We start from the raw sequence: 23884 nt of genomic DNA on the forward strand, positions 1-23884 counted from the left end.
ACACTGTGGCTCAAAGGTGCCCCCATAGAGAAATAAAACATAAACGAGGAAATGTTAGAAGCAACATGCTCATATTTCTTCACGTGTACAAGAGCTAGGCTGTCTCTCTGGAAACAAGTAAGTATTTATGCACTGGACTATTTGTTAGGCCTGATTCACTGATAAATACAACTCTCCATTATGTGCATTGTCATGTAAACCAGCCTGCCTTGAAATAAGACCTAGCTAACTCAGCAGGTCAAAGACAGTCTTTTTTTTTTTTTTTTTTTTTCAGGTCTCCTTGGTTCCATGTGATTTCTTTGTTGGAGTTAGACATAATATTCAATGTAAGAATGAGAGAATCTGGCAACAAATAAGCAGTGTCTTTTAAATACAGAACAAGGTGAATGCTCTTCAGAAAATCGTGATTCACAAGATTATTCTTCCTAAACTCCCTGGCCAATTATTTGCCCTCTAGGAATTAAAGTGACTACCAAATGCTTTCAATACTAAACTCATAATACCTACAGCTGTAATCAATACCTCTCAATTATATTCCTAATTCCTTTGCTAATTTCTGCTTTGGTGATTTTTCTCAAATGTATTAACTGTTTAATATTATTTCAGGGTATACTCTTGAACCAGTCCAAACCTGACAGAACATTTGTTATCAGGAACACTTAATATTTTATTAAAAAGCTAACCATACTTTTTAGGGGGGAAATTCAGTAATTTAACAAATTTAATTAATTTTTAATTTGCTGGGAGGAGAGACTAAAATTATTTTTTGGAAATTATCCAAGTAGATGTAAGTTAAATCTTTTCTGTATTTAACACCTAGCTTTCTACTCTGATTGAAATATTTTCAGTACCCTTTGTAATACATCCAGTCTTTAGACATTTAACAATTAATCTAAAAATGTCTAAAATTTCAACTGGATCTAAGATGAACTATCCTTTATTCCATTCCTTCCCAAAGCCCATCCTGATACAAAACAAATACCCCTCAATATTTTTGTGTGTCTTGCAGGAATACTCAATAACATTGACTCCACCTTCATGGTTCTAAATTTCCATTTTGAAGCACCTGAAATCAGTATTTCCCTGATATTTCAACCTTGTCGTTTAGAACATGGAAGTTTGAAGAAGTTTCTGAGCTTTCTGGACACTGACTTAACTTCATCCAAATCTGTTGATGTTATTTATCTAGTCTCATAGATCAGAAAAAAAAAAGAAAAAAAAAAAAGTGAGATTCAGATCCAAATTCAGGTGCCAGACACCATTTAGAGTGTGACTATATTAGCAAAACCTCCCCGTAGAAATCTGATTTGCAGAGCCCATGGTATTTAGAGAGCAGAAGCATACTGAACTGAATTGTAGTATTATTTTTAAAAGCTATTCACTACTTGCCTGTTCTCTACTAACTTCTCTAGAAATGCACAGGGCTCAGCTGTGGTTCTTGACAAATCTGCCTGCACCATACAGATATGTTGGAGGTTCCAGAACATTTCATGTTACATTAATACCTTCAAATAGGCAACTGAACTGCATTCCTAACAGCTGTTGAATCATTTTCTATGTTCTCTAAACTCCGTATAATGCCAAATCTTACCAAAAGTAAAAAATTGAATTCCTTCTCATGAGCACTTACAAGATAGAAGTTGATACTCTCTTAATTGAATATGAACTCTTTACAATGACTTTGGCTACATTATTACTAAGCTCAAAGTTCATAAAGATGTCAGGGTATGAGCCTCTCTGACATCCTTGAATAAGCTTCCTCTCAAAGTGTATGGAAATTAACAAAACATAATTTAATCTCAGGAACCTTGGTCAACCAACTGTTTAGATTTAGGTGCATTTAGTTATTTAATTATTTTTATTTATCATACAGTTTATATATTCTTAGTCTTCTTTAATAGTATTTAACTGTAGATAACACTGTCAAATTTATTCTCAGAGAAGAGACTTCTAAGCCTCAATGAACATTTTATCAAGTCTTTTGTTATGTGAGATGAAAACTATACACACACTCACTTTTTTTTTTCTCTCTCTTTCTCTCTCTTTCACACACACACAAACACACACACACACATATTTATCTTTTTTTATAATAGCATAATAAAGTGCTGATGGCTTGGCATATTAAATTAAATATATGTCTGCATGGTGCAGTAATTATGGAGTATTTTCCCTTTAGTAGGTGGCATAATCTTTGCAAAACACTTAATATGATAGTTGATTTTCCCCCGATATATTATAATTTTTTGAATATATAATTTGGAATATATTTCCAGTATATATATATTTTTTTACAGAGGTACCTCTGTGTTCAGCACAACCTTATTATTCACCTTTGAGAGCAAACTGCATACAATATTTTGAGACAATTTTGGCATTAAGTATGATTACTGCATATGCTATTGCAACATATGGCCCAATGTTTATCTTGACTGTCTTATGCAACATCAGTTATATATAATGCATATTTTCCTGAGGCTGTTAATCTTGTGAGACAATGCTTATTTCGCAATTTTTGCACTCCAGCTTTTGGGGAGTGGGAAACTACTCTATCAACAACCTAATGACTGAAGACCATAACTGCTTTGTTGCTTAGCAAACCATTATGCAGAGCATCTCAACCTAAGGTAAGAGCCTCTCCCCCTGGATTGCTGTTCCCAGTGAGATGTCTCTTAAAAGCACAACCTATGATGTTCCCCTGACAGACTCAGACCTGCCTAATCTGTGTAATGAGAATCTCACCTTCCCTGCATCAATGACTGAGACAAGGCCACAACCTAGCCATTAACAAAGTTCTCTTGCAAGTTGAGTAATTTCCTCTAATTATAGATCAAGGATGATAAAGAATAGGTCACATGTTTGTAGACCTGCAGCTGAACTACATTTCTATTTGTATTTCATTTTACATTTGGAGTAGAAAAGCTTACAAGAAAAAAAAAAAATCATTTTCCAGCCATGACAATACAAGTCTTGAAAACAGACAGAAAAGAATATGATGGCAACATCCTAACTTCCTATTTGAACTAAAAATGGACTATCATGAAGGTGATCTTATTGGTAAGAGTAGACTTCAGTTTTCTTTATAAAGAGGTCCAATTCCGGAGACTCTTTAACAAGCAAAGTATATAGGACATTAAAAAAAAAAAAAAAGCGATTTATGCCATTTTACTATTAAACTGTATTGATGTTTTTGATTTTAAATACCTTACAACAAATATTTAAATAGTATTCTACATTTAGTAGATGATCTGTAAGTTCAGCAACTCGTTTTTATTTGGTTGGATTGTATTTCTAAAGCTGTCATTATCTTCAGATTTTTTTTCTGTGTCTCCTCCCCCCCTCCCCCCCCCCCCGGAATTTTGTACAGTAATTAAATAAAATTTGAAGTAATTATTCTCTTTTCCTCATATTTTAATAGTGTGCAAATGACATGGACGGTTTTGCTATCAGTCAGTGTTTATTATTACTCAAAAATATTTTTATTGAGAGTCATAATTAATCATAATGCTGAGCATTTTTCAGGATTCACAAAGAACCTGAAAATGTTAATGAATAGTACTGTCAACTTCTCTATATATTGGAATTTAAGAAACAGAGTAAAAGAGTGTGTCCCAAGTCTCACAGTAAATCAATGACAGACTGAGCTAGGACTTCAAGTTCATAAGCAGAACATAATTTGCTCATGTAAGTCTCTAATTAAAAAATGATCCTGACTATGGGACCATTAGAAACATTTACACTAAAAAAAAAAAAAAAAAGGCCACTTGCTGACTCAAACCACAAGCAGCAATGGATGTTTTGCTCCTCTCACAGGAAAGCCACTCATAAGACATATAGTGACAGACACATCTCAATTTTTCTTCAGACCTGATCCTTTTGGAGACAGAAGCCAAAGCCATAAAATTATATCTTCAGCTTACTTCCAGAATTTCTCATGTAGTTTTCTCCTAGAGACCAGATTTGCAAACTCCTTAATTCTTCTATGATTAATCATCATCTCTCTTAAAAACATTTTATTCCTCAAATAATTTATATTTTTTTTCATTCAGGAAAGATGAAAAATATTCCAAAGAATGTAAGTTTACTTAAACTATGGAACAATAAGGCAGGGTATCCTTTCATGAAAAAATAAAAAAGGATTATTCAATTGGGCTATGATCCAGTGGGAATATTTCTGCTCATTTTAGTAGCTTTTGAAAAACACATAACTAAGCTGCATTAATACACAACATTTTTAGTGTTGGATTCATTCTCTCTCCTTGTTTCCTTGTAGTACTGCATATTCTCATGGTGTAGCTTTTTGGTCATTTATTTCATAAGTGTAATCTTTTAATCTTTTTTTTTTTTTTGGTAAAAATTAGACTCTGGTAAAATTAGACTCACTTCTTCCTTGATCTTTCAAGAAATAAAAATGCAATTTTTTAAAAAAAAAAAAGGAGTAAAAATAAATAATTGTATCTGAATATAAAATTTGAGAAGTAGAAATACACTTATTTGTGTTGTCATTTTTAATTAAGAAATAAATGTTCTGTCAATTTTGGTGTTGAATGTTGCTGAGCTAATCTTGTTTTTACATGTTGCATTCTCAGTGCTATTGATTTACCTTGCACGTGGATTTTTGCAATATAGGAAAACTGTACAAAGTTATTTCAGAGAATCATAATGGGAAAATGAGAGAAGGAAGGGATTTCTCTCATATATATGTAGGGCAGTACTGAACACTATGACACCATGTCAGACCTAGCCCCTGGCTATACTTGAACCATAATTAATAGTAAATGAAATCGCTGACATGAGGAAATGTAATTGCAGTATCTTCTAACTTATGTGGAGGACAGTTTAGCTTCTGGGCTAAATTTTTAAAAGTTGCTAAATAGAACAGCTGAATGTGTTGTTTCAGCTGGAGCTGGTCTAGGCCGGTAGGAGCCACCAACTCCTCATTATCACAGAATCATAGGATCACAGAACAGCTGAAGTTGGAAGGGACCTTTAGAGATCTTCTTATCCTCCTATATGATGTACACTGCCTGCTCAAGGTCACCACCATCTGCAAGCTTAACTTTAGCTGCTTTGCGCATAATGCTGACCTTTAACAATTTCAGAATTTGTTTTGATTGCTCAATAAATTATTTTGAGAGAATGAAGTGTGATGATGAACCTAGGAGAATGTGTCTCAAGACCTGTATGAGGACATGTAGCTGGTTTATTTGAAGGTTTACTTTTTTAAAGTGCAGAAGACTGTGTGAACTTATTTATTTCAGCATTCAGCAATCAGCAATATAATTTGAAGGTTTTTTCTGAAGCTACATCTGAGTCATCATTTAAAATTATACAAGGTGAGGAGCTGTTAAAAAAACCACTTACTCTCTGTAAGAGTGATCCCAGCACAGAAGTACCCTTTCCAGGAAAGCTGGATAATCTTGGTACAACTGAAATGATCTGAGACCTTCATACTTTATTTTCACCCTAAAGTTTTGATGCATTTATCCTAATGGAAGATGCATATCTTGACAGCCTTGGTCTTAGACTTCTCAGTTTGAGCCAGCAGCTGGAAGAAATTGTTTAGATGTGAAGGCTAAATGCTTGTTCCTCTCCGACATCAGGTTGTTTTGCTGATGGAGAGTTGATCATGCCCAATGCAGTAACATGACAATAAGCAGGTCCTGATTACTCAGATAACACATTGTTAGATGATTGCATGAAAGCCAGAGATGGACAGATGCAGTGAAAACACTGTGCCCTGATCAAACGATCTCTATAAGAGATCTCATGCTTCACATAAAAGCAAGATATAACTACGACTTTTACCAGTAGTGTGATATGCTGTTTCTGAGATAAAAGATCAGAACAGAAATCATGTGACAATCCAGAATTTGCTCATAATGAAATGTGGCATAATTTAAGAATGCACTTATGATCTCAGAAACATTAGATTTATTTACACTAATTTGGCCAGGATGCTTTTATCTGTATACAGTACAGCTTCATTTCATTCCACCACTCATGACTAATGGAACTGATCTACAATTGTGTAAATAAATTGTAGAATTTTAAGAGAAGCCATGTTACATTCTTTATACACCATATTTCCTGACAGTATGCAAACCATCATGATTATCATTCTGCATAGCTGAGCTCAATACCCAGAGCGGCATTTTAAAATCATCCTCTTGCCTGTTCTCTAGGGGATGATGGCACCTCTTCTGCTTGCCTGGGGCAGTTGCTGTTTCATTTTAGCTTTGCTCTTCCCCTGGGTAATGTCTTAGTGGAAGTGCTTAAAAAGTAAAATTACAGTTTTTGATGTTATGCAAATGGTATTGAATTTGAACCTCAGATAACCTCGACTTAAGCACCAAGTTTCACCTTCTCTGAGTGATTCGTGAGTGGGGGGTCACTGTGAGGTCTTGAGCTCTTCTCCTCCCCTGGGCGACCACCCACCTTTGTCCATCTGGAAAAAACCTTTCTGAAGCAAGACTGGATTAGATACAGAACTGTACAGACTTGATATTGTCCTCTAGCACACTTGAACAGTTGATAACAAGTAAACATAATTTCTGACTAATCAGCAAGATGAATTTTTATTACAAAGTGTGTCTCAGGCAGCCCTCTGCTTGTTAAGATGTCTGAAATCATGTCAGTTTTAAAACCTTTTCTCCAGTGACAAGTTTGCAGTGTTTTGTCAAGACACTCAATTTATCCAGATGGAATGACATTTCCCTCACAAAACCCATTACAAGTGCAAATATGAGACTAAATGGGACTGGGGTTGCTAAGCTTGGGCGCATCCAGGACCTGAAATGTTGTGAAGGGAATTACACGCTATAATTGGTACATACTGGATGACATTCATATTGGTGTAACTCCTTCAATATTTACATCGGATTTACATCGGTAATACCATTATGTGAAAAAAATGGTTTTGCTGTTCCTTCATACTAGTTGTATATGTTTCCCAAATTGTACCTGAACTGAAGGTGAGGTTTCAATGTAGAAAACAAGTGCAAAATTTCATCCAATGTCATCTTATACTCTACTGGGAAAATTGTGAGGTTTTTTGTAACTCATTAAACTTACTAAGAAACAATGCTAAGCAATTTCTTTTTTGCTTGTATATTCCTGTACAGAAGAAAGCTGTTACTGTGTATATAATTTTTCAAGTATTCATTTGTAGATCCTTCCATTATTCACCAATTCTTTTCCTCATTGCTGAAAGATTTCAAAAATACACAAAATCACAAGTAGCTTACAACTGAAATATACCTAAAGGTTATGCTTCATGACAAAAATCCTGATAGCAAAAAGCATTCCTTTATTTTGCAGGAACAAGTAATCTTTTCCAGTTTCTAAGAGAAGTTCAGTTGTTGGCTGAGAAGAATGGTAGCCATGCCACAGTTGTTTAAAACCTTGTCTTCACTCTGCTGCCCAGTAAATCAAGCAGTGGTAAGCAATCTAAAAGGGAAAACAGTTTGTCCCTGCACAATGAAAGCACCAAGCTGGTAAATTCTGGTATCATTAATCTTTTTCTACAGGTCTTCCTGTCACCATCTTTGTGCTGGTGGCACATACTCAAGTCTGCATTGAGATTGAAGAACCACTTTGCATGATTTTGAAATTTGTCTAGCTTCCTGGTTATGTCTTCTCTTTTACCCTTGTAAATCAAAACAACTGGATGATAACTGATCACATTTTTAGCTAGTAGAATATTTCTTACCCCTCCACCTCCCAGTGTACACTAGATCACTTTATGTCTACCTAAAATATATACACTATGACTTAATAAAAACCTATATTGAAGTTTGGCAAATCTTCATGTAAAAGGTTTCCTGAAAACAGATACATATGTTACATTTTCACTTAGTATATGCATGTCCTAAACTCTTATTGATAGATAATATTGTCTTAAAAGCAAAACATAGATTCATTGGACCTAGCCCATCTCTTTATTAGCTAAAAGATATATGATATATAATAATATGATAAAATAGTTATTTAGTATGAAAATTTTCCCACTAGTTTTAAGAAAGCTGTTCTATTTTCTCTAAGGATAGGCCCATTTTATACACCTCAGCAGAGAGCATTTGGGAACATCAGGGTAATGTAAATAGCAGAGAAAAAATCAGCACAAAATTGTTAAAATTCCAAATTAATATTGATGAGTAGGTGGATTATCTATGCAGAGGAGTAAATTTCTTGCTTCACAACAGCGCTCATAGCATTCAGAAAAAAAAAATAATTGAAGACCATTAGCAAATGAGCTTTAGGATAAAATAGGATAAAATTTATATTAAGTCTATAATCAAGTAGGGCACCACTACCTAACGTTAAAAAAGAGCATTATTTTTCCTATATATTAAAAAATTGTGCATTGAGAATTTTGAAAGAAAATAAGTGAGATCCTAGAAGAAAGAAAATGAATCACACCTTGGTAAACAACCTAAACCCATTCAGTAATTGAACAAGTTAGAAGCATTCTTTCTTTTTCTCAGGAATGTATCTGTCAATGTGAAAGATGACTAATTGCATGAGTACTGCGAAGAGTAGTCTATAAACAGAAAAATATATTGCCTTAGATGAAGAAGTATATGCTTGTTGTGAGTAATAAACAGCAACAACAACAAAAAAATGTTCATAAAAAGGGTTCATATAAGGGTTCATATCTTTCTCCTACCTACTACCAGAATCACCATTTTATCAATACAATGAATCAATTTTAGTTAACAAAATAAATTCTGTGTGTAAAGCTTGAGAATATTAGAAGTTATATTAGATCTCATATCTTCTGAAAAAAAAAAAAAAAAAGAGAGAGAACAACAACAAAAGCATGCTTAACATCATGCTTGGCAACATTGGCAAAGAATTGACCTGTGACATAAATTAATCATGTTAACAGGGATAATACAGAGAAAATATAATCAATTATCTGAATTCAGTAGCAGAGTCACAATGAGTGCAATGATCTAAAACTCCAGAGAAGATTGAAAGTTAGCCCAAAAAATCTTGGTTTCCATTTTTTCTGCAAAAATTAGTCTTCCTTGTAATTTGAATTTATTTCATGAATCTTCTCATATAACTAGCTATGAGTTCTGAAGTTTTGTTTATTTGTGACTAAAATCCTCAGACTCTTAGTCTCTAAAAGTATAATCAATATATAACCCTGATGGAGGTTATGTTTTCATTTTAACTGCAATACCCTAATTAGTAGAAATAGAAACAAGAAAGAAAATATAGTTGTAATAACACGCATATTGCTGAATCAAGTTTTGTTTTTTTAAAAAATGAAGGCATTCAAGAAATATTAAATTAGACTCAGATTGCCTAAGTGCCATCTAAATATTTCCCATCAAAATAATTATATCAAATTATCTTTTTAAAATTTTCATTTTGCTTAACGATCATACAATAGTAGTACTTTCACAGTAGAGGCAAACCCATGTAGAAAGAAATAATCTAAAATAAGCAACGGTAATAATGAGAGCTGTCTTAATCAATCAAAGTGTAAAAAAACCTAATGAAACATGTTCCTTGGGATCAGGTTGGACCTAACCTGAGGTCAGACCTCAGGCATGGGGAAGATGTTGTGCAGTTCAGAGCACTGAGTGTCAAAGACACTATTACAGGAGTTAAGAATGAGTGTTCATCATGGTTAAGAACTGAAGTTCACACTGTTATTTGAAATATAGAAATATATTGAATGAGTGGTTGTTGTGCACTGTAATCTTCATTGCCTTAATGTGGAAAAGAAAGAGAGTAAACTGCACTGTGTAAAGCACATTCTATCAAATATATTGTTAGGGAACTAGGTCATATATCTATGGTGAGATGCAAGATACTACTTCAAAATGTCATTCTTTAACAATGAAATGTTAAAACAGCTGCAGCTAGAAAAAATGTTTCAATGAAGGTAAGTTATAATGGTTCATTGTGCTTTCTGACATCTCTTTATAAAATGTACTTTCAAAGAAAGTTTTTTTTTCTTTTATTATTGTGTTCTTTCTTTTTCCTGAAAAAGCGATCTTATGGTGAGGAAGAACTTGAAATTAATCGCTATACTGTAGGTTGTATCAATCTGCTGATAGGGCTTGGTACCAAAGCCAAAGTAGGTGACCAAGTGATGCATCTGCACTGCTACACAAAGGCATGTTTTACCCTCATGCTTGACTTATGTCATTCTACTCAGGTAGTCATGTCAGTCTTCTCAGTCAGCTTTGATCTTACTCTAGTCCATAACTATTGGTTTACTCGGTGTCTAAAAGTGGATGATTCACTTCTAAGCACTGCTCTGATTGCAGTATCTCTGTACAGCACAGTAGCTCGGTAGAAATTCTCAGTTCTCTGCCATAGGAGCAGGGGCACTGCTGATGTACAGCGAAAATCTCCACTTTAATTTTCTGCTTACAGTTCTTGCAATGTCCCCATAGAGCTGACTAGTAGCAGAGATGACTGCTACTAGTAACCTAAACCTAAGTGGTGAAAATTATCACAGAGGTGAACTCTGTGGAAATAAAAACCTTATGCCTTAGTCAGATAAATAATAAATAAGTCATAAATGTTTTGCATGCTGTGAGCTAACAGATATTGCAGGCATTATATATCTCTGTGCAAGCTGAATTTCACACTGATTCCCACCCAAGGGGTGGGCAAACTAGTCTCTATCCTCAGGGATGGTATAGCCATTCCCTTGGACTTCTCTGTCTTCTTGTGAGTACACACAGGGTGATATTTATTAAATAATGTGATTAAGAGTTAATACCCACAAGCACATAGGCATAGAGGAGATCATTGCTGGATGAGGGGAACCCCAATAACCTTCTCAAAGAAACAGAGCTCCCTGACTGAGTCCATCTTGGGGCACTAAAGGAGAGTAACTCCATGGCCCTAGGGTGACAGTCATCAGGACAAGTCAATGGGAGCAGCTCTGCAGAATACTGCATAGACTGAGGTGTGCTAATACATGTTCAGCCTAAGCACTGACTAGCCCTGCATCTTTGGAGATGTGGCAACCTTGATTCTGCTGATCTACTAGGTTCAGTAACTCCTAACAATATTTTGATTGAAATTCTGACAATTAATTCATAAGGCACACATTGCACTGTAAAAAAATTGCCACTCTAGGCAGCTCAAAATAGACTTTGAAAATGAGCCATCACAGTGTTAATGAGATGTTTGCGGATTTCAATTCTGAGCCTGAGAACTATACAGATTTTTATTCAATGAACAGCAAAGGTATGTATTTATTCCTAATTAAAATTTCTCCATATAATAAAAGGAGCATAAATATTGCAAGCTATGATCAGCTCACATACCCCTTAAAGCAATCAAAGGTCAAGGTATGTCTTTAGGAGCAAAGGATTTAGGTGTGTCATTATATGAATAACAGAATAGTTTGAAAAGGGGTGAATTTCTAATGGACTTAGGGATACTGGAAGACGAAAAAGCAAAGTCAAATCTTTCTGTATAATGTGGCAGTGAAAATAATAAATGCACTTCTTAGGGGCATTGTATAAAAGAGCTAACTTTAAATCAGGAAGAAAGCAGATTAGAAAATGAGTCTCTCGCATCTCAAATGAGTTTTCTAACCATTTTATTCTGAAATAAGTCTCCTTGAATTTTGTTATTGGAATTAAATAATTTCTGAGACAGAACACAAATGACTGCGGACACTTCCTAGGCTGTTAGACACTGAATTGAGAGATAGGTTATCTGCATTTCCACACTACTGCAATGAATGTTTAAATACTAATAAATTGCAGAACTGTTCCAATAGGCAAAATTTTAGAACCTCTCTTTCACAGACACAGGCTGTGTGTCTCATAGTTTCTGATGAGAGTTGTGGTTGCATATTCTCTCAGGCAGAAGTGTTGCAGAGACTAACTAAAGATTTTTATTCCTCATACATAGCTAAAACCAGGATGATATATTCTGATGTATTATGAATCTAATACCTAATAAGTATTCTTATTATTTTGCTTAGAGTATTTTGCTTATTCAAATAGAGTAGATGAATTGTTCTGAAGCAATCATACCCATACTTTTCTAGTGAGTTCAAAATATTTTTAATTACTTCTACTTGGAATGTGATATCACCATTTAGCATAAGGTAGACCATCACAGTAAAACTATCTTTCTCTCCAGTGATATTACTTGAGAAGTGCAAGAGTTATCATTGTCCTTGGAAGGTGCATCTTGTTGGAGAAACTAAAAGACCAAGAAGACTGTGAAATTACCCAAATAGTTCAGTGATTTTTACACAACACATAGACAATGAGGAGGCTGAGTTCTCTGGCCCAGAAAAGGAATAGAGATTCTGAATAGCCAAAAGGGAATCTAGAGAAATTAAAATGCAAGAGAAGCACATATTTTTGCCTTTAAGTGTTATAACTGCATTGAAAGGAATATAATGAATGCTCTTTCACTGAGGAGTTTGATTCAAGATTGTTCTGTTTGAAAGACAAATTACTGAGTCTAATACTGTTCTAGCTTGGTGAAACTCCATGGCTGGTACTATGAAGTAAGTCAGTTTTGATAAAACTAGGATGCTTGTCCTTGAAAGATGAAATCAAAACTCACTTGAAAGTAGCAAGGTAGAGATGTTTCTGCAAATCCAAATGTTTTAATTCATTTAAATTAATTGAAACATCTTCAGACTTTATAGCTCAGGATACTATGATGCCATGTCTTGCCATATATGCTCCCATGTAGAATGATCATTATTGCTGGTACCTGCAACCAGCCCCATGAATGAGTCTCCTTTATGTTGGATAAGATGTAAACATAATAACAAGAGGCCCTGGAAAATTGCGTTTCTGAGAGATTCAGGCTTTCAAATGATTTGCAATTCATTTAATTTACAGTTAATTCAGTAAGTTAAATTTAAGGAAATGCTTGCCAATTCACCCACTAAACAAAAGTTATTTGCATGACTTTAATCCTCAGTCCCTCAGAGACACCTGCCTCTGATGTGTTTTGCAATAATTTAACTAATTATACTCAAAAGGCTCTTATGTATTACTCATGTGGTTCGTATTGATAAATGTCCTTAGTAGAAACTGAAGATGATTTCTCATCTGCTTAGCAGTGAAAAGAGAATTGTTTGCTGAGCCAAAAAAGAGAAGAAAAAGTCTTCAGTTAAGCATCATGACAGACTATATCCCCTTTATTTTACTAACATGCATTAGGCCTGTGCACTACATTCAGCATATTTTATTAGTAGAAAGTTGTTTCACCCCACGAAGCAATTGCAGCAGAAAGTTATCAAGTTGATGAAGGAAAGATGTCATTGCTATGATGTTTCTGAGGGACATCATGGATGTTCCAGTTTCATTTTGAGGAGTGAGTTTGTGAGGCCCTTTTTGCCTGCTTTAAAACATAGGAACATGAGGGATTTTGTTTATTTTTAATGGAAGCTGCACGTATTCAGGAAGCCTTAAATTTCTTTTACTTTTTCTCTCTATAGCCATCTTATAGGACCAAATTAAATTGTTGCTCTGTTTCCATTACTTGTGAATAATTTCTGAAAATAGTGAATGTTGACTTACAGATAATGAAATCTCCAACTCAGCTAACTTGTATCCCATGTTATTTTTGTATTAATCTTTCTATTTAAATTATTAATGTTCTTAGTATTGCATTATGCACAATTAAAAAAGTGATGGAAACTATACAAGCAAGCGTATGACAAATAGTTGGATCAGTGAAATAAAACATCTCAGAGATTAAGAGCAAGACAGTGAGATGGCAGATGAGCACCGCTTTTCGTTAACATCAAATGAAACTGTCGCTCTGCCAATGATCACTACTGACAAAATAGGAAAGAAGAGAAGAAGGAAATACTGATAGTACTCAGAAGGCAAATTTACCTACTACGAACATACCTAATGGACTTTCAGAATATCTTTTTTAATGCTAACCTAGTTTTGACCTCTTGAGATTGTGCTTTAGATTCAACTCTGTTAATTAATTTAAATCATACAATTAAACTTACTGCCAGTTGCATACTAAATGTATACAAATTGAGCATTTAAAATTCTTTAAGATGCTCTTTAAGAATTTGTTGCACAATGTAGGGTGAGTCCAATGTTCTACAGAACTGAATAAGAATAAAAAGGAGTTTCTGCAGAGATAAATGACTCTTAAAAAAAAATCTCCAAAATTTAATACTATACTCTTGTGTAAATGAGAATTTTTATACTTCCTTATGGATGTGAATAAAAAATTAAAACCCTTCCATAGACTTCTTCATCGTCATCCTTATTGTTGTTGTTGTTGTTGTTGTTATTATTATTATTATTATTATTATTATGCTGTTATTGCTATTGTTATTGGTATTATTACCAGAATATATCAGTCAATACAACTGTATAGGACATTTTCATAAGTTTATAACCGTTATATGCCATAGTCTGCTGATGTTAAATAAAAAACTATTAACTATTGATAAGACAGCTTTGTCTTTGTGAATATCAGATTATAATCTCTGTTATTTCTATTTGACAAACTAGACTACAGGAAATACTTTAGTTTGAGTCTTTTTCAAGACCAAGAGTGAAAACCATAAGAATCTCAGTCTCAGCCTAGTCACACAACAGCTTCTGTAGGAGAGAGTTCACTCTGATTGAAAAATAATGCTTTGACAAAAAAAAAAAAAAAAAAAAAAAAAAGAAAAAAAGCATGTGTTAGGCTGCATTTGCCTATACTGTGCAGCAGTGTTACAGACCTCATCCCTTTAGCCATTGGATTAAAAGATTAACGAGGAAAGTTGATAGACTGACAGAAGTAGACAGCACGATTATATAAGCTTCATATAAGTTTGAGGGGAAGGGTGAAGGGAAATAATTTGGGACATTTGTAGAGTTTCAGTTCTTCCCTACCTACTTATCAAACATGTTTTGAGAACTGCAGTCTTATACAAAAGTGCCTAAATTTCACACAGGTCCCCTCAAGGCCTTTATCTGGGGTGAGAGCCTCAGGTGTTTCTAGGAGTGTGCTCTGAGGCTTTTATGAATGTTATGAAATTTCTCACTGTTGTTAACACTGCTTCACCTTCAGTCTTGTCAGTAACTATGGGAATACTAGAGCGAAAAGAACACCAGCCCTCACCTGCATTTGAGCTCTTTAAACGCAGATGTCAGACTACTTAATGACTTATTGCTTGCAATTTCCAAAACTGTCTATCATCTCATTCTTAAAAAAAATGGCAGCAATAATTGCATATTTTTGGCTGGAAAGATTATTATGGATATTAGGTAGTTCTGGAGTGTTAAAGTTTTGTGAGAATGAGACTGATAGCTAGAAGGTCTAGCAAGGTCTACAAATTCATGTAATCTTAAAATTTCTTAATGTTTGAAACAGGATGGCTCCATATCACCTGCATGTTCTGAAAGATTCCTGGCCTGTGATCTGCCTGTTCAGTGCCTAAAGTGAGCTTGGAGACTGGTTGGGACACCAGTTAGCCTGACGCCTCTAAACTCATTAAGGGTTCTTAATGAGTTTAGGGGCGTCAGGCTAACTGGTTCTAGGGGAAAAAATACACATACAAACAAAACAAATCAAAACCACAAAAACGCAAAAAAAAAAAAAATCCAAAACCACCACTACCAAAAGTAAATACAATTTGAGTTCCAGAGCCTAGTTTGGCATTAGTTAATACATTAAAAAAGATATAGTTGCTGAGATTCTTTCCTCTTTGCTGTTTCTGAAAACTGTTTGCTTGCAGCAGTCAGAAAGAGGGAAAGGAGGATAAGTGTTTTATGTGTGAATTAATGCCATTAACAATGCCTGTCAAGGTCTGCTCATAAAATGAATCACTTCAGAGGAAGTGGCTAAGCTGCTCAGTTTAGGAATAAAATATTCTTTATTCATTTCTCTGCTTTGTCATTGACTCTGAAGAAGCTACTTTGTGACTCCGTACTTCAGTCTCCCCACCTGCAAAACGAGGTTATTATTTCTGTTCCCTGCTTTTCAATTTCAGACCCTGTGCAGCTCCTAGTGAACTGAATGGTAATACTCTGACAGATTCCAGTAGGGCCACAGAAGTTGCTGTGCATGAAGCTCTTGTGAGATGCCAGCAGTCAGCCCCAGAAAGCATTTGTTCATTTCTCTGAGGATTTTAGCTTCACCATCACATAAATAAATAAAAACAATAATATTTTCTGCAGGGACCACAGGCGATTTTTCAACAGGAGCTTTGAATATGATAGCTTCTCAGCTCATAAGGAGAGGAAATATATGTGTTTAGAAAAGATAAAATGTGCTTACCAATGCAGAAACATCATCAGAAAAAAATTAAAGCGTTATGAAGAGAGGAGAGCAACAACAGAAAATTTGCCAGTTTGGAAGAAAAAGAGAAAGATGACTCCTTCCAAACAAATAGAGGAAGAGAGACAGGGTAGGAGATTATCACCTGCTGCTCCCATTGATAGCATCTTACCAAATAATTTTTTATAAGGCATAGCTTGAAAACCTTATTCAGACAGTGTCCTTCCTTTGTTGACTGCCACTGTGTAACACTAAAGGAAGGAGAGCCCGAGATTTCCCTTGCCACCTGTACGAAATGTTCTTGGGGACTGTTTCTGACATCATTTGTTGTTTGGGTGACTTTCATAAGTGTGACTATAGCTCTCAAGTCTTGTGCCTACAGTGCGAAATATGTTTGGAATAGTGTTTTTTAAGAAGCTTTTATAGGACACTTTTCTCTTTCTTTCTTTCTTTCTTTCTTTCTTTCTTTCTTTCTTTCTTTCTTTCTTTCTTTCTTTCTTTCTTTCTTTCTTTCTTTCTTTCTTTCTTTCTTTCTTTCTTTCTTTCTTTCTTTCTTTCTTTCTTTCTTTCTTTCTTTCTTTCTTTCTTTCTTTCTTTCTTTCTTTCTTTCTTTCTTTCTTTCTCTCTTTTTACATTCATTTCTCACGTGAATTTCAACAACTGGTATTAGCCAAATAGTTTGTGTTTTGAAGAATGAGCCTGAGCCTTCACATTAACTTTTTTGAAGTTTCCACTTTGTGTCCTGTTCATTTAACTGGTATCTGAAAGTAATTCCTCTCACCTAGAGAGTCTATAGTAAATGAAAGCAATAACGGCTGGGGCTAACACTGTCAATAGAAAACCAGGATAACAACACAAGCACAGCACTCTAAGAAACTGGTCATTTTGGAATATCATAGGAAGACTATTCATTTAAAGGAAAGTAAAACCAGAAAATTTAAAATAAATAAATGTATAATAAATGAACTGGAAATGTGAATATGCAGACATGAAGAAAATAATTTTCTAGGTTAAAACACACTAAAGCACAGAGTCCAAAAGCAACACAAACACAAATATTGATGATGTAAGATATGGATGAAAAGGATGTCAATATAATAGAATTAGCTGATAAACAGCATAAAATCCCTAAGAAGACAAGCTTATAAAATAGGAAATATAAAGCTAGTAAATGTATCTAAAAACTGATATTAAAAGCAAGAAATATTTTATTTTTGACTGTTACATTTATTGAAAATAGAAAATAAATAGACAAAGCTAGAAGACTATCTGGTAACATTAAACTGAGAAGAATTATACAGAATGCTAGCATACTGCTGGAGAAAGTGAAGAACTGTCATTCAATCCTGTGATAAGTATGGATAGAAGACAACTGAGTCTTGCGGTCATGAGTTACTAGAGGAACAATAAGCAAACTCAATAAACACATGATTTTGCCTATAAAGCAAAGGACGAGTGGGAAAGCAAACATATCTTCTACAATGTCTATTTGGACATTGAAATCACATTAGATAAATGGCCTCAGGAATTCTAGAGCCAACTGAGAAAAAAAAATCCATAAATTCATTAAGGAACCTGTGGCAGCTTGTGGAAGTCTATAAATTGTGATGGCCGCAAAAGAAACATGAATGAAAAAGATGGAAGACACACAAGGTTGGTGACATGCTCATTCTTCAGAAAGAATGTAAAGACCTGCAATACCACACCTACTACACACAAGGTTGGTGACATGTTCATTTTTCAGTAAGAATGTAAAGATCTGCACCTACTTCACCCCTTTTTATAAATCACACTGCGTGCACTGCATGCATAGCCCCAACATCACACCCCACCCTTCTCAGTGGTGGCCAGTGGCAGGACAAGGGGTAAGAGGTAATAAATTAAAACACAGGAAGTTCTATCTCCATGTGAGGAAGAACTTCTTTACTGTGGGGGTGACAGAGCCTGGAACAGGCTTTCCAGAGAGGTGATAGATTCTCCTTCTTTGGAGATCTTCAAAACCCACTTGGGTGCGACTCTGTGTCTGACCCTGTGCTCTAGGTGTCCCTGTTTGAGCAGGGGGTTTGGACTAGGTGGTCTCTAGGGGTCCCTTCCAACCTCAACCTTTCTGTGATTCTGTGATCATAGCCCGGGTACCTTTTGGTTCATAAAGCAAATTTTCGATTCTCCAGGGATTAAGGCACTAGCAATATAATGAACCAAATCGGAATTTAGAAACGGTTAAGATGTGCTTTAAGCCTCATGATGCCATACAAGTGCATCTCTGAATCAGAATTCACCAGAACAGGGAAATAAAAGAAAATGAAAAAATGAAAAAGAAAAAAGAAAAAAAAATGAAAAAAAGTGAAAAAAGAAAGAATTGTGAAGTACTGTGTAAAAAGTTTAGAATACTGTGGTTATAACACTCTTTCAGCTTGGACTTGGAGGAAGACTTAGCTACATCAAGTTTGAAATTTCTTGGGCTTTAATTAACGCAGAGCACAAAACAGAACATACGATGCTCTTATAGTTCTGGCATTGCCAATTAAGTCATTTTGATCAGTGCAACACTCTCTTCTGAGGTTGGAAATATTTATTTTTAATGATTCATCCTAAAACCGGATTGATGGGTGCAACACAGAAAGGCAGTAGCACAATTGTTCAGAGATTTGTTATTTCTTGTCCACAAAATGGAAAACAACTTCTGTTTTTGATTCATCATTGAACTATGTCCATATCAAGATAATTTCCAGGTCTGTTTGATGGAAGAGCTATGAGGATGCTATTCACCTAGCCTTGAAAATATATTGACTATATTAATGCCTTATAATCGGTTCAAAAGTGAAGATTTTGATCCTAGAGCATAAAGATAGCATTGCAGGCATACTACATGAGATAAGAATTAGGTTGTACAATTCCTATTATGACATTTGTGTCAGTAAAATAAGTGACAATTTGATTTCTTGCTGAGGTCTGCAGATGTCTTCAAAACATACACTCTGTCTGAACGAAAATATCCTATTTGGGCCCTGACCCTTTACTCATGTACAAAACATTAGGAAATAATAAAGTGTGACAGCAGTTAATATATAACATGCAAACCTAGGAATATTGTTTTTGTTACCTGGCAACCATCCAAATGAATAGAAGCATCAAGTGAATAAATGTGCAGTTTATCCAGACTGAGACTGCAATGGAACTGGAACAGAGCATCATCTGTAGTTCGATGACTATTACTGTAAGCTGTTATGTGGCAGAGCCTGTTCCACAGTAATATTGGATGAGTAGGTAGGTATTGAGTGGAGAGACATATATATGCCATATACTTTAACATTTCTGATACAGAATGTGCTAAGGAGTCAGCACAATTAACAAAAGAAGGAAACCCCTTTTTATGCAGTGCAATGTTACCAAGGTGCAGGTGCCAGGGATAAACTGTGTCATATTGTGGGCTATCCAGCTTCAGCAATATGGCTACTTGAGCATGATAAATCTATTAGTTTGGGTGGTCCCAGATTTCAGACATTTTAAAGAGCTTTGCATTTCCATGACTAATAATTTAAAGACATTGCCAATGCCATTCTGAAAGGCAGTGTTTTAGGCACTGAATCACAACTTCAGGGGGAAAACAACAACAACAAAAAACATTAATTAGATCGGTTATAAGAAGAAAAGAGAGGAAAAAAAAAGTCCATAAAAAATGCAATCAACTTTCCTATTGCAAATCATTACACAAAGTTATTGGGGAAATATAAAAAATTAATATTCTTATAATGTCTTTGTAGATTCATCTGCAATGAATATATATATGTGTATATATATATATGTGTACTTTTTTTTTTTTTTGGCAGGGAGAGAAAACAGTAATTCAATCTCCTTACTGGAAGTAAATATTTGAACACCTGTTCTGCTTTAAAAAAAAAATCTGCTAATTCTATAGGGCTAGTGTATAGATTTTTATAGAAAAAAAAAAGAAAAAGAAAAACTGGATCTCCTTTTTTTTTTTCCCCCTCTTCATTACTTTTTTTTTCCTAAAATGTTGGGGTTTTCTGGGTCCATATTTTTTTCTGCCCTAATGAAAAATTCTCTTTTTATTTCCTTTTTTTTTTTTTTTTTTTTTTTTCAGAGTCTCTGTGTTTCAGGTTTAATGGCTGTTAGGCAAAGTAACTCAGGAATGCTGCCTTCATCATACTTTTTGCCTATTGCACAGCTTGCGATGAGCCTGTTTTGTCACAAGCCTATCCTGCAATATGTGCATAGATTCTCGGTATTTCACTCTATCAGGAACAACCTGTTAGTACTATGAGGATGCCTTCGGCTGGCAGAGCTGTCAAATGTCTACAATAATGGTGGTTTTCCCTTCATAAACTTGAGTGTGGACAGGCCTGCAGGTCCAATATGACCTTGAACTGGAAAAGACACTCAGAGAATGTGGGAAAGAGCTCCAGGGTGCGAAGCAGGATTTTGAACCTGGCATTCCCAAATCCAGTGGCAATTTCGTCAAGCTTCTTTACAGCCTCAGTCAGTACTTAAGTATTTATACAGTGGTGGAATATCTCCAACAGGAATGATCAGAAAAGCAAATAAGTTGCTTGATAATTTCTTTCATGCAGATAACATCTTTCATGCATACTGTGTCGTTTCTCACAAATCAGCATTTGCTAATGAAAACCCATGTTTTTTGGAATTTTGGGGGGCAGATACAGTATTTCTGTACCATGCTACATTTGTTGTTGAGATTGTTGTTTTGCAGAACTCATAAGCACAGACTATATTAGACACAGACGTACCATCAAGGTTTTCATGAGAGCGATCTGGCATGCTGAGGCAATGAGGCATAAGTGGAAACAGAAACTTCAATTGCCTATATCACATCTCTGGGGTGTTGTGAGGCAAAGCACAGCTAAGCCATGCATCCGACACCTCAGATCTCAGGAGTGTGTTATCCAATTATCTCATGGCAACCACCTCCTTAGGGCTCTCTCTCTGCTATTAGGAAACACTTTGATCATGGGTGTGGGTGGAAAAAGATATTTTTGGAAGTGGAAGAAGATGCTATTTAGAAGAGAAAATTACTGTAATCAGTGTGTTTTGTTGCTGAGTTGGAAAAGAACGACAAAACATTGTTCCAACTTTCCTGGCTTCAGTAGTTGGTAGGTAGGTGTTTTATTCTAGCAACTTTCCAACTTTTTCAGCAAAATTAAGATTAGCGTTTATTATAGAAGGCTATAAATTCTTTAGGTATTGTAAGAAATTGAACAAGCTATGAAGAGCAAATTCCCAGTGTAAACTATGGAGCTGATATAGAGCTCACGAAGATTTCCTACGCTCTCATCTTTCTAAAACTGTAGTGTAATCTGCCCCTCTCTGAGGGCAGTAGGTTTTCTGTACTATGCATGCAACACTTACTGTTGTGAGATGGCTTTATACTTTACCAGAGTTACTGTGCTTGTTGCCCACATCCTAACACCAGCAGTTACAGTCTTGCTGTGGCAATGATAAAATTACGAAAGCCCATATGCACTTAGGGCAAAAGGCATGTACAGACACACTGGTATGGGATGGGATGGGATATAACTGAAAGAAAAAGGCATTGAAGCTCAGTATCATTTCAAACATTAAGGCAGGCAGATGGTGGGAGCTGCTTGCTACTGCTGCCAGGCTCCAGGGCTATGTCCCTGTGAACCATTCAAGGGGTGACTTCAGGTAGGCACTCATGCATTTGAAGGCAATGTCCCAGATACTTTATGGTGGGACTTCTGGGAATCTATTTATTCTAGCAACCTGCAAAAAGTTGTGCTTCTCTCCCCCGGCCCCCTGCTGTCCCCCCTCCCCCCACAATGAAGCTACTGGAAGAGAAGTCATGCCCCCATCTCAGATGGTTTGGCACTAAGTACAGCATATTGGGCCTAAAAACACTTCTGTTGGCAATTTGATAGGACTTTATGCTGAAGAGAGCTAAGGTGCAGATATTCTGTCTTTTGGGAGAGCTCAACTTTTGGGTGGCAGACAAGGAATGATACTAGCTTAAAGAACTCTAAAAGAGGCTTCAGCCACCTCTCTAAATTCCATTGCTGGAATTAGCAATCAAAGATTATGAGAATATTATAAATTTTATTATTATCCACCCTTTGTTTTCACTTATATTAATTGTAATATGATCTTCCCCAAGAAGTACAGATTTAAATCTACTTTTGGGTCTGCGTATTCACACTCCATCTATTCTCCTCTTCACTAAGATTCAGTAACAATGTGGATGTTCTTAATGAAATTTAGATTGCTGCTTTAGGGACAAGCTCTTGAAATACTGTGCCTCTCAGTTCAGGATCGGCTGGGTATCCTATTGTTGGCACCTTTCTAAAACAGCGAAATTTCATAGATTTTGAGCTTTAGGAAAGTTGCAGTCAGCAAAGATTCGGACTGTCCATTTTCACATTAGCTTGGGTATTCCTCCCTCCTCTTAAAAAAAAAAATGAACCTCTGGGAATACTGTGACTATCTATAAACTACATGCTGATGCAGCACCCTTAACAAAGGGCAGAAGCTTTTCTGAATCTGAATGGAAATCTAAACTTTGAACACTGCTATCAAATATGCAACTTCAAATTCCGGTTCAGATTCAAGCCCTGTTAGAGTGCAGGACAGCCACAAGGAAGAATGCAGCAGGCCCCTCGTTATCATGGAGCTAACTACGATATACACTATGTAGAAGCTCTTGACATTCCTTTTTGTCATTTCCATGCTCAATAATAATGCATGACAAGATTTAGACTGGCACAAGTATATTGTCTGTCAAAGGCGCTTCAAGATTTTATTTGGCTGTTAGTCAGCTCACATTACTCTGGGCTGTTTGATACACACAGCACAAGGCAGCTTAACACTGTTGCTATTAATGTTCAAACCACACTGAAAACACTTCATTAAACAGCCTACTGCAGTGTAATTGTTTAATAATATTTTGATTAGATTGTTTAGTAGACAATCCTTGCTGTAAAACATTTTTTTGCTGTCAAGTGACTCATTGGGAAAAGGCAATACCAAAATGCTCAGAAAAATAAAATGATAAGATTTAATAATCCTTCTTATTTTTGGTAATTTTTTTCATCATTTAGTTGTTCTTTTTTTCCTCAGGATTTGTGAGACCTAGGAAACTTTAGATTTCCTTTAGATACCTTTAGAGAAGATCTACACTCTTGCAAGATTATGAAACATATCTAAACACCAACTTCTTCAAATATAGAAAAAAAAAAGCTGCCGACCAATTATTGATCCACATTCCTCTTAATCCTCTTAATGTGTTAAAGTGTTTTGAGCTTTTGCCAGTGTCTTCATACCTAGCAATGTCTAACTGAAATTATGGCCTTCTTCTCATGTGATGAAGGTCATGTGATGTTGTATCTCCTGGAGCTGTGTGTTGACTCTGTCTAATGGGATAGTCCCTAATATGATACAAGAGGATGGCTAGTGTTGAAGGCACCTTTCCCATGGTTCAAGCTATAGAGCATAAACAGCAAAGGCTGTTTATATTTGAGAGATGAGACTTTTAACATTAGGCTGTATGTCAAGCTCATGGAAATAATAGGCATTGGATTTGACTTCATGGGAAAAAAAAAATCACTGCTGTGTTTTAACAGCCAGCTCTGCACAGTCA

This window comes from Tinamus guttatus, unplaced genomic scaffold (genome assembly GCF_059628265.1).
Source record: "Tinamus guttatus ecotype Peru unplaced genomic scaffold, ASM5962826v1 Tinamus_guttatus_pri_ptg000070l, whole genome shotgun sequence".
Classification (NCBI taxonomy): Eukaryota; Metazoa; Chordata; class Aves; order Tinamiformes; family Tinamidae; genus Tinamus; species Tinamus guttatus.